Raw genomic sequence first — 12,980 nt, forward strand, 5'->3', positions numbered from 1 at the left:
CCAGTCTTTTAAAAAAAATGTTTTTTAAAAATGCAACTACATGTTAATTGTGCCGTATACGAATTCAGAGAAGAGCAGGTTTTTTTTTTCATGTCTTGCAGGGTATCCTATTTGGGAATATTTTTTACCTTTACCCTTTTTAACCATTTCAAGGGGACACTCAAAATTAAGGCGTAGGGACACAATTGGGTTTTTTTTTTTTTTTTTTTGTTTAACCAAATGACTTGATGACGAGCATATTAGATTTAGAGCTGAATAAAATGGCCAGCATCGACATGTTGGCTTTTCTGTATGTCATATACAAATGAGACTAGCTGAGCAGTGCAACTCCTCACAACAAGCAACATCAAGTTCCCTTCTTTCCTGCAAAAGTACTACGGAGCTCTTTAGAAAACCTCTCCTGCTAAAGAGCACAACATGGCGACCTGGCTAGAAATTTCATCGAAACACGAAGAGTTACGTCAGATCCTTATTTAGCCTGTCGTCCGCTTGGATCTAACAAAACAGTCTTACTGTGATCATTTTGTCTGAAGGTCTCAGGAGAGTTTATCTCTGCTCTCATCTTGTGCTCACTTCATTTCTGCCACTCAGCTGCAACTCCAGGGACATCTTTGTTAAACCAAGTGTAGTCGGGAAAACACTGTCTTGAAAAGGAAGAACGGAAATTGATGTCAGGGCCAGCTACAGTGAAAATAAACAGAAGCTGATGTTGTCCTCTGTTTGGAATTGGGAAAAGTGCACGTAAATTGATGTCTCGTCCAGTTTTACTCTGAGCAAGACTCTATTGACCTTCCTATTGCATTTTTCTAAGCAGAAAATGAAGGCCACATCTTTCTATCCTGTTGTGCTTCCTTCACTTGCTTTTGCTCAATGTGAGCTTCCCACAATGTCTGATGGTCTGATGGTCATGGCCCTGGACCAGTCCCCTGATGTAGGTCAGGGTTAGATGGATGGCTGGATCACTGGCAGGACACCTGGGTCTGTCTGCTTTGGTCTGGCAGGACAATTATTCCCTTGATACAATTGCCAGTATGCAACTTGTGGGTGGCTGAAAGGTGGCTGGGAAGGATGCCTAATACTTCATCACTCTGTTCTTTGCCTTTTTCTTTCATAAGTTGCATGAGATGGACTGTAAAATTAGTAAAAAAAAAATTGGTGCCACATCTACATTGATGCAGGAAAAGCCGATGAATGTTTTTTTTATTTATTTTTTTTTTATCTCAAACCTTCCTCAGCAAGTAGTCAAAGAATGTTTCTTTGCATTAGTGTGTGAAATAGTTTGCTACGCAAATATGTACTTGCGTATCCAGTGATAGTGACTTTAAGTCTTTTTCATATCCAATAATTGCTCATTTGCAACAAAGTCTCTCAAAGGGGAAGTAAATGTGCTGTTGTTATTTTCCACTTGCCATAGCAGTGTGCTGACTGACCAGATGACTGATGTGTTGAGGTGGTTCTCTGGTTGGTCGTTGTCTGACTAACATGCTTTCATAAGCTTTTTTTGGGTCTGTTGTGCAGAGTTATGCGTCCTTCAGTGGAGCTCTTCACACTGACCCGTGCTTGTGTTCACGCTCATCTGCACAGGAATGTCTCAGTTATCTGTGTTCCATCTGTGAGCAGACAATGGAAACACAAAGATTTATGTGTGCCCTAAAAATTCAAAGGAGGAATTGGAGAACTATTTTTCAAAAAGAGTGATATTGGAAGTGACATGGGGATATAAACAAACAATACAAAAATGAGTGTAATGAACAGAATGAACAAGAAGGCATTTAACCACATAAACATGAGTACACTCAGACAGCAAAGGCCTTAAAATTCACAGGTGTAAGGTTGGCTCGTGAATTATTGATTATGTAGCAGCTGCAGCCTACAGTCTGCACTGATATCGATATTCTTTAAGAAGCACTATGCAGTACGCTGGCTAGACCTTTACTGTGCTGCTGTAAGCTGTCAATATTACACTGGAAACTGGAGCGGTATTATTGTCTGCAAAACTAATGGTCTTCGTAATTGAGCTGCAGAAAGAGAAACGGTTCCAATTAAAAGTGCTCATAAAGCGCGTTCTTCTGCCAAACACAGTGCCATTTCATTTGATTTGGATGTGCAGAGACATTCAAATGGTTCTTAAATTGTTCTCCTCAAAGTTTCATGAGATTTGGCTTTGTAGTTTTTGTATGATCTTGCCAAAAAAAAAATTGCCATCTCTACACAGCAATGTAATGCCCACTCTTTTTTTAGGTGGTAATTTAGCCTTTGATTAATCACACATCTCATCAGTTGTTATATACACTGTTTTGTTTTATCATTGGTTGAATATCAGCACATTACCTCTGGTAGCTTCTTCTACTTGCCATTTTAGGTGTCCTAATTTTGTGACTATTCCATGAAATATACCTTTCTAGCTCTCTAACTACTACAGATATGTTAATGGGCTTCTATATAGCCTATATAGTGTCTCTTTAGCTGTAGATAATGGCCGCATTAAGACAGAGACGTTCTAAGAATGCGGTTCTAAGAACTGTCCACCTCGAATTTCGTTCTATGAACTGCCCTTCCCCATGGAATTGTTTCACTTTGCATTCACACGAGTCAATGCAGTCTTGACAGGGACTGATGTGACGCAACCGTCTGCAACAGTGTTGTGTTACTTTAGCGCCACACTTAACAACAAAACAAAAGTAAGTAGAGAAAGCAAGGAGAGAATTGACAAATTCTTCTGACAGAAGTGTTAATATTCTGCTGTGAGCCTTCAAAACCTCTCTGAATTTCCTCTGAGGCGTAGATGGCGAGAAGAGCTTTTACTTCTTCGTTGGTCCATTTATCTGTAGCTCTGTCCATTGTTGTCTTCATAGTTGCAACAGTAGTTTTTAAAAATGGCGGGGCCACAAGAAGCGGAAATCTGACAAGGGGATTAGCTACCAAACACCTATGTTATATGTGTTCCTATGGAACCCAGAAAAGACCCTGCCTCGGAGAAGGAGCTAAAATGGTTATAGGAACTGAGGGCCGTGATCCCTAGTTCCTGCAGAAGGTTCCTACAGTGGGAATGCGCCTGTTGATTGCGCTGATTTAATACAAAAATTTAAAAAAGACCCATGGAAATTACTGTTACGTGCTACACATGAGCATAGTATTAACACTAAAGGCTTCATCTTGTATACCATTATTTAGCACCTGTATGCATTTTAGCACCTTAGCTCCATTTTGTGACTGACAGTGAATCACAGATCTTACAGGAAGCGTTTGTATTCTGGAAAAGTAATACTTGATGTTCCAACATTGCTAATATGTTAGCTTCTCTGTTGATCCCTAAAACCTCATGAGAATTTAAGCTATATCTTAAGCCCATTAAAGTTTTATATTTGTGCAAAATTCCCTTTGATATATCTCGACTGAACCCAGATGCATAAAGAAAATAGTCGTCAACATCGTATCAGAATAAGAGAAATGCTCAGACCTATATCCAATAAACTTGTCTAAAAGTTGAACATATGAATTCATAGTTGTTGCTAAGCTTTATAAACCATATTAGACGGTTTATATAGATATATCTGTATATGCAGTGTTTCCGTTTTTAGGTTATCAATGTCAGTTACGCTAACATGTTGTTCCCCCACTTAATTTTCTGTCCTAATTTTCCCTCCCTCGCAGCTCAGCTCCATCTTCTCTGCTCCCTTCAATTATTTCTCCACATTTACCTCCCATTCTTCCTCCTTTCCTCGCTCCTCTTGCCACTCCCACAGAGACAAACAGGAATGCTGATGCAGGGATTTCGTTTCTTCGCTATTTCAAATCCTCTCCCCTGACCGTCTCCTCCTCCAACCTGGCCTCACCCCCAACCTCCTTCATACCAAATTCCTCACTCACTCCATTTTTCTCTCCTGTTCTCCTCCAATCTCTCTCTTCCCTTCTGTTGCCATCCACTATTCTCATTCCCAAACCATTGATCCATTCCAGCTGTTTGACCTTTGGAGGAGGCAAGGTTGATATGATGAAGGGGGAATGGGTTAGAGCTACAGAGGGGCAAAAGGAGGGAGAGAATGCATTTTCTTTTTTTTTCTTCCGGTGTTTTATAAATGTAGGATAAGATGGAGAGGGTGTGTCTTGTTCCAGGTGTTTTGTCTTCTGAAGCTGAAGAAGCTTGAATGATAGATGGAAAAAATGATGGTCAGGAGATAATGAAGCCAAGATTAACATTGAACGCTTATGTATTTTAGCTAATTGTCAGTTAAACGTAAGCACACAGATTAAAATGTCTTTCCATTGCCCTGCTATTATTTAGATCTTATTTTCAGCTGTGTAAGCTGGCTTCTGGTCTTTAATGTTTCACTGCAGCTTTTCTGGTATCCCTTTTGTTTTGGTCATGAGTCACTGTGTGTTGAGCAAACAGACAAAATGATAGTATACACAGAGCGTGTTGCTGTGTGTTTTTGTTTCTATGTGCTTCACTTAGTAAAGGGCAATTAGGAGAATAATGAGGGTCTTGTGACTCTTTTTGCTGATGCGTTGAGAATAAGTGAATAAATGAATAAGAATAAATGAAAAATCTAGTTCTTATCCCACCTCTCGTCTAGCTTAGTTCTGTAATATATTTAATATTCATAGTGTTGATATGCTACTTGTATTTTACATGTAACAGCTGTTGTCTTACTTTGAGGAAAAAGTATGAATACTGTGTGAAGCTAAGCATGAATTTTACACGACTACTGTGCTTGACGTTCTTTGTTCATGGAGTGCACATAGATGTTGACCAAAAGGCCTTTTTTCCAGCTGTGGCAACACTGCCTCAAGGTGACCCAGCACAACAAAAATAATAAAGAGCCCGAGAGCGTAAAAGAAGGATATTTCAGACACTCAAAGGGACAGAAAAGCAACACAGAAGACACAAACAAAGAATGACACAAAGGAGAGCAAAGATGGATGAGACTAAAAAGACAGAAGGAAATTATGGGGTGAAAGACATAAGAAAGAAAATAAAAATACTAGTGAGCGGTGGGGGGTGTACCATGTGGGGTTTTGATAGGAGGGCAGGCAGAGGAGGAGATAACAGCCTTAATTGGGAAGAAATCCTCAGTGACTATAGAGTGAAGAGGAAAAATACAGTCATTCACTGCTGCGTTTATTTTCTATCATTCTTCTCTTTCCTTCTCTAGTTATTCTTCTTTTTCAGTTTCTTTTTCTCTGTTCTTTGTATCCCTCCGAGGTAGATGGAGACACCCAGTGTCTCCACCTCTCTGCATGTGTCTAAATCCCACATCCCCTGAAGGTCATTCACGAGGCTCCTTATTCTTTTTCTTTTTCTGCATGTGTGTGTGTGTGTGTGTGTGTGAACTGTGATTCAGAATTAGTCAGTTGAGGATGATAAGGTCACTCTGTCTGTTTGGGCACACGTATGTAGAATAACAGCTTTTCACTCTGTACTAACACATGAGTACTAACAAGCGTGTACATTACTTTTTGAAAAGTCCCAGGTGTTTATGTTTTTATGGTAGGAGGGACAAGATTTGAAAATTAGTTTTTAAATTTGCTGATTATTGTTCCCAAAATAAACATTTGATAGATAAGGAGATGTGTGTTGGCTTTAAGGTAGAAAAAAAAGTACAGATTTATTTTGGACGCAGCTTCTGTTCTTTCATTTCATTCTTTCCCCTCAAAGTTCTTTTAAACACCCCTCTCCATCTCTTTAATGCCTCACTAACTGCCAAAGGAAACTGTTCCCTGTTATTCTTGACTTTCAGGAAGTGCTGCCTATTGTTTGCAGCGAGTTGAGGGATGTGGGACAAGGGCAGCCGGAGACTCTGTAGTGTGCATTTGTGACTGTCTGTCTGTGAATCGGTGTCCTTCAGGATAGCAGCGTAAAGTTAGTGTGACAATTTAAAGGTGAGAACAGGGTGTTTTTTAAAATGAAGACCTCAATTAACCTACCCGTACATGCATTTTTGCTTGTATTAGTAATTCAGCTGGCCTATCCCAGCTGTCCTTCTTAAAGAGAACATATTGTTTGGGGTTTTCTTTTTTCCTTTTCTTCAGCAGGCTATATATCTTTGTGCATAAGAAAGATTTCCAAATTTACAAAGTTGGCACCAGAAGGACTGATTCTCTCTCTACCAGAAGACACTGAACCGCCAGAGCTGCCATGTTTGTAGTCTAGGCTTTTCTATTCCTACTTAATTGCATCACTGTGTAATCAAATAAGTGACCAATCAGAGCAAAATGGGTTTTTCAAAAGGGCCTGCATCGTGGTTTCTGTGTCTGCATGCGTGAAATGTGTGCACTACTATGTGTCACCTCTTCCCAAGCATTTGATGTATATGCATTAATCAGTACAGAGTTTCACACACCAGTCTCATAGATGGCGGCGAATCTTCTTGCTTTCTATTCTACATCTTCTGTTTGTCTAGTTCTTCGTCCAGCATGTTTTTAGCACCAAAATTTGAATTTGTGGGACTGTAAAGTTCATGTGTAGACACAGTGCACTCGCAGTAGGCACAGCTCGCACGGCCAGAAAATTCCGGGTTGAACACAGAGGGGCTTAGTGGACCCTTGCGACCTGGTTGCTGATGACAAAATTTACGTTGCAGAGGCCTTGCACTCAAGCGGATGCAGAAACCCCGAATATGCTTTTGCAAAGACGGATACTGAAACGGATGCTGAAATGTTTGCAAAAAAACATTGAGAACCACTGGTTTGTTACAGCACTGATTGCACAAGTACACGTCACTTGTGAACAGATGGTGGTTTCAGCGAACTTGTAAAATAGCTTTAAAATGAATGAATGATGAATAATAAATTGTATTATTTATTGTATATGATAAATAATAATAAAACTCTGCTTGGAGTCAGAAAAAAAACAAGAGTAACCATAGGGATGTAATTCAGCCAAAGAGTACAGTATCAGCTGTTCATTTGCTTGTCCTTATCTTTTCCCTCTCCATATTTAGCCCTCTATACCAAACATATCATTGCACTCCATCTCAGAGCCACTGGCACACAGAAAGTTGTGCTGTTAAATGGGTCAGCGTATCAAAGTGGTTTGGGTTTAAGCTCGGCTTTATCTGGGTCAGAGTGATTGATTAGAGTGAATGTGGTCTTAGAAGAGCTGAGAGGGAAATCAGCTGCAAAGCAACCCCAATGTACGCCAGAAACGGGGTGATACGTGTGTTTATAGAAGGCTGTCCTATGATGCAGGGTTATTTCTGTTTTGGAGTTTGACGGGAAGAGAGACCAAGAGCAGAGAATACTGGCAGAAAGATAATGACAACCTTTCTATGAGTGACAGAGCCTGCTTGCAGTTTGTCGGAGTGCTGGGTGATTATGATGTAATGTGTTACAAATATAGAAATGAACATGACATAGAGAAAAGCGAAGAGACTGAGGCTGGGAGAAGGAAATCTGAGAACTTGCAGTTGAAAAGCAGAGGAAGGGAACAAGATAAATAGAACTGATTAAACATACGGAGGTTGAGATTAATTATGAGAGAATAAGGCTGGTATAAAAGAGGAGGACGTCAGGACAGAAAATGGGTTTGATGAAAGATAAGTACCGGTAGTTTAAAGAAGCAGATTGTAAACATAGGAGAAAGAGTGTTAGTCACAAGAAGTAAAACATGAAAAGAGAGAAAGTCCATGAGGGAAATGGAATGGGGATTTAAAAGAGGAGAGAAGAGGCAGCTCAAAAAAAGAGATGAAATATATAGAAAGAGGAACAGAAAGAGGGAGAGGGAAGTCAGGGGAAAACAAGGGGAATCTTGCCAGAAGGGTTTCTGGGTCGATTGGAGCTTCACAGGTACCACTGGGACAGACAGAAGGCATGCACTCACACACGTATATAAGTTAAGCGAGAGGTTTGTACTCCTGTATTGTTCACATGATGATACACGCATATCACATGACATGCACACATTGTAATGGGAGAGAGCAGAGAGGCCTTTGGGAATTTAGAGGCCTTATGGACATGCAAGCACTGACTCTCAAAAAAAGAAAAACGGATCAGAACAAAGGCAAAACCAAAGATTAACGCATCACTTCTGCCAGCTTTGAAAGTACGGAGACGTCCACAGCTGGACACCACATACCGCTGCCTGGCTCACATGTTTTTAAGAAGTGCTAAAATTGGAATTGTAATAAAGTAATTAAGAATGGCTGATATGATTAATTTACACATGAGTATTGTTAAAGTGTGCCAGCTCGTGTATTCCAATGTCTTCTTTGTTTAGACGAGAGGCTTTGTATGTCTTATATTGTCAGTTGTTGCACAGCTGTATTGTTTCTGCTCCTTGCTGACCTTGACCACAGAGAAGTCTGGGAGGCCAGTCTCTGGGTTAACCCAACACTGTTTCAGTGACTGCTTGGAGAAAACCCCTCCCAGACACTCCAATGAAATGACAACATGGTTTCTTCAAGCACTGCGATCAGTTTTCCTTGAGTTTTGCCCACTCCGAAACCACTATTGTTCTGTGCCTCATCTAAACATCTCAACAGAGAGTGAAAGATATACTGTTGGATCTTGACAGGTGACATTGCTTGTATTTTTTTTTTTTTTTTTTATATATATAGTTTTCTCAATAATACTGATCTAACACCTCCTCATCTCAGTAGGCCCAGGTTTGAGTCCCAGCCATTCCTGTCTTCTCACATCTTAAAATAAAAACTACAGGAGCAAACATAATCTTTAAAAAAAAAAAAAAAAAAAAAAAAAAGCCAAGTCAGGGTATTTCTCCATACTGCCAGTCTTGGTGTTCTTCAACAAAGTGGCATCTTTTAGGGCCCTTTCGGATGGGCAGAGGTAATTTCATGCCTCAGTAGCTGTAACATGAGGCGGTCTGAGATACCCAATGCACTGAAGGGCTGAAAACTGGTGGAATCACTGATGGAGACGCTGGAAAATGACTGGGGAGTAAACACACGGGAGGAAAAGGCAGGAATAGAGGACCAGAAGAATGGGGGGGGGGACTGATGTGTGGATACCCTAAAGGGATAGCAACCCTGCAGGGAGGCCAGACTGAAGGGGGACACCACAAGGGGCTTATTTCTTTTGTCCACTCACTGTCTGATACCTAAATTGGATTTACAGACACAAAGCACCTTGGATAATGTCTTCACACTCCCTGTTTACCCAAACCACATTTCACAATATATGTAGACATACAGTCAAAGATTATATAAAACAGTAAAAAGCTAATTTGTTTGATAGCATTGAACCTGGATATTTATCTTATAGTTATGTCAGTAAATTACCAGAATTAAGGTGCTAGATTGTCAAAATTGGTGTCCAAGTTTTTGGAGATTAGTGGGTTGAACTGCTGATCATTTGCAGACAGTATTTTCTACTCAGCAGTGAGAACAGAAACCCAGTGAGAGATGACAACTGATGTGCTTGAAGTCATGAAAACTGGTTTCCTGGCTCGTAGTTTTGATTGGCTGAGAGCCATTAAAACCTGCTGTAAAACGCCCGATAAATGCTCACCTTTGCCTTCAGCACACTTTACTGTAGTGCTAATGCGTTTGCAGAAAATGACTCTCAACAACCCCTTGGCAGGGGTAGTCCTCATCTCATCTCATCTTTGAAATGTTTCTTTGTTTGGAGCTGAAAGGAGTACGACTGACAGGATGAGCTTTTATGAATATTCTAAAGTCTCCTTGATGGGTTTGAAATAAAGTTTGTGAAACCTGAAACCTTCCCCAACTTAAGAACTTTTCATTTCATATCACCAAAACTACAGATGAGCACTTTGGGCACTTTTAACAACATTGAATATGAACGTCACTGAGTGGGCGCCTCAAGGGCACAAGCAACTGCGACTCAAATGTCAGATATAATTGTTCCTAAATTTTCTCTGCAGCAGGTGGATTATTAAATGCACCCTGTAAGATGTAGTGTGTCACACCGTTACAAGTTGCTTTTGTTTTTTCTTAATTGGCATTCTTAATTTCTTAAACGGCATTTGAAAAAAACAAACTGGTCTTTAATCAAGATTTGACGAATTGGAGCAGGACTGGTGTTACCATGAAACCAATTTCCTGCTCGAATGTGAGCAATAGTCCAGGATTTCACCTGATACATCTGAGTGTTTCTACATTCACTTTTTCTGGATGTTGGGGCCGCATAAATGGCAAGTGAGATATGCCGGGGAGATGGCATTGAGTAAGCCTGGTACGAGATGTGTAAATAGGAAATAGTTTGTGGACAACTTGCAGTCGGTCGGTGAAGAACAATATTGAGTACAGTCAGAGGGAGAGAAATGAGCAGATGGATAATGGGGGGAGGGGTGGAAAGCTGTCTCTTCCTCACCCATTAAAAGGTTTACAGCTGATAAAAGCTGACTGGAGTGCTGATTATCTCACCTGTAGGGACAAACTGGGGTTTGGTGAAAAGGCCCCACTCTGGTATCTGTGGGGAATTGATGTGGCTTGTGATTAAAATGCACACTAAGAAGCTTTTACTGTGTAAAATGTGTGACTTTTGTCATATATGTGTAGTGTTAGTGTTATAACATATTGATTGTATTATATATGGACTTCTCAGATTTCCACTTTTCCCACTGAGGTTATATGATGTGCTCCACTTTGTGTGTTCATCAATTCATTTGGAGATTTTGTGTGTGTTGGCCCTCTAAATGTGTGCTGCATCTGACAGTAATGGTGAGCAGCTCTTGGCTCATGAATTAAGCATGAATTAAATGTCCTGATGTCAGTGTTAATCAGCTCAGCAGAGCATTATGCCGCCACTGGACCCAGGCTCTGCTGTCCCAAGAACAGTAACAGTATGACTGTGGAAGTGGTCGGTATCAGCACACATCAGTCGTCACCCGATAGCTTTGTGCTTTTCACAAAGCTTTTGATTAAAAGCTCCTTGTTCATTTTGTTCAGACTTGACAGATGCACACAGAGCATCGGTTTCCACACATTAACTGAGCAGACTTTTTGTCACAGAAGGTGGAGCACAGGTGAAAATGACAGCTGAATTCACTTTAATTGGTGTGAATTTGGGCTCATTTTCTATCATAGCTCACTGGGAACCCATTAAACTATTACCATTAGTAGTAATGGTAAGACTTGTGCTTTTCCCAGTTAAAAAATGCCTGTTTTTGGGCTAAGAAAAAAAAAAAAGCAGATAGTCCAACATTTACTTTAATTTTCTTTTTTTTTCTTTTTTTTTTAATTTTTGCAAACAGTATGAATCCAGGGTGTTTTTTCCTCAATAAATTTATGTTATCTGTTAAAATGTACATATATTTTTGCATTTGAGCCCTTCAAACTATGAGAAAAAAGTTGGGACAGTAGCTTTTACCGCTTGGTAATGCTGCCATTTCTTCTCACAACACTTGCCTTTCATGGATGCAGCTTTTGCTCCAAAAGTTTTTTTCTTTTACCCCCTTACTGTCACTAAATTGCCCCCCTTACCAATTTTTTTTTTTTAAAGTAAAATTGATTTATTATTACAAATTAGATTTAGTTGATGAGAAAATATCTTGGATTGATACAAATGAATTCTACAACTAAATCTTTTTCTCTGTTTTGTAGTTGTAGACAACCAAAGGTAGGAAAACACACAAATGTATGTATTTCATTTAGAGTTTACAGCTGAACTGTGCAAACGCATACTTGTAATACAAGTCCTGGGAAACATTTACATTGCTTATCTTTGTTTTGATGTTACTATCCTAACTGTAGCTGATTAGCACAAAACACAAAGTGGCAACGGCAGAGGCTCTTGAAATGTTTTTAGTTTTGCAGGTATTTGCTTGGTGAAAAGTTAGCTTTGTTGATTTACTGGCATATTAAGACTCGGATTGTCGGGGTTTGAAGGAATAATCTTCTCAGGACAATGAATGCAAACCCAAAATTTCTTTCCAACCATCTGGTAGTTGCCAAGACATTTAATGTCTACACCAGAGTGGTGGAAAAACAGACAGTGTGGCCTATTTAGGAAACTGACTCAGCCCCTGGCTGCTTACTAAACATTACTGTCTGTAAAAGCAGTGGAAACTGTACCCGCCTGCACTGTACTGGCAGCTTACGTCTACATCTCGGCCTTGAAATGTTATTCTGAGTTTGACTAAATGGCCGATATTTTGCAGATGACATGTTTCTGTGAAATTATGTGTTTGAACGCAAAGCCCTCCTGTGACATTTCAAATGATATTTTTCTCCTGCCACAGGAATAAAACCTCCTTTAGATTGTTGTCAATCTGCTCAGTTGACTTTTGGAGCTTCATCTGCTGGTTTCTCAGGTTCAAGGAGATAAACTGACTGGAGCAGGTTGAACTCGCCCAGAGCCAAATCAATGAAGGCATTTCAGTTTTTTCAAAGGAAAGAGTGCCTTTGAATTCATTAGCTTCACACTTAGCTAAGGGAAGTCAGTGCCTCCCAGTGAACATTTCTGCAGTTGTGTGGAAGCAAACTTGAACAGTATATGTTTTTATACTTTTTTAAAACATGACGGTCTTTGAACATACTGTGGTGTTTTGCTTTCATCACTTAACTGAGTGCTTGTTGAAGTCCTACACCTGACTCTCTCTTTGCATTTAGATACAGCGGGACGGACTGCAGTGATTTATGACATGGAGATGTTTATGCTGTGTGAATGATAAATGAAGCAGCTTAGACTTGGTTGTTCATTGATATTCCCTCTTAGTTCTGGCAGTGATAGCTACATTACAGGTGGGTGGGGGGTAGAAAGCTGTGTACATGAGCAGTGCACCTGCAGAATCCCAATGCGTCCTCCTTGACCACTCTGATATCACTATGGTGGGTTGAGCACTGAAAAGGGAAACAGGAGGGAGGGTGAATCTGCTGCTACTCCTGGTTCCATGAACCACCGTCTGAAACCATAGGAGAAACTGAACTGCTAAGCATTTTACATATAAGTTATGTTTTCAGCTGTTTAGCATGTTTATAGTTAATCTAGAATACAGGCACTATGTCGAGTGGACCGCACAAAGCTTGTTTGTCACATCATCTGCCTCAACCACTAGA

The 12,980-nt window shown here is 40.1% G+C and overlaps 1 protein-coding gene across 1 annotated transcript in view; it reads left to right on the plus strand.

Annotated features, from left to right (window-relative positions):
* mtcl2 (microtubule crosslinking factor 2) overlaps positions 1–12,980 on the plus strand; it is an 88,138-nt gene that overhangs the window by 20,954 nt on the left and 54,204 nt on the right. The window lies entirely within an intron of this gene.

Source organism: Leuresthes tenuis, unplaced genomic scaffold, assembly GCF_036924035.1.
Source record: "Leuresthes tenuis unplaced genomic scaffold, fLeuTen1.0.hap1 SCAF_16, whole genome shotgun sequence".
Classification (NCBI taxonomy): Eukaryota; Metazoa; Chordata; class Actinopteri; order Atheriniformes; family Atherinopsidae; genus Leuresthes; species Leuresthes tenuis.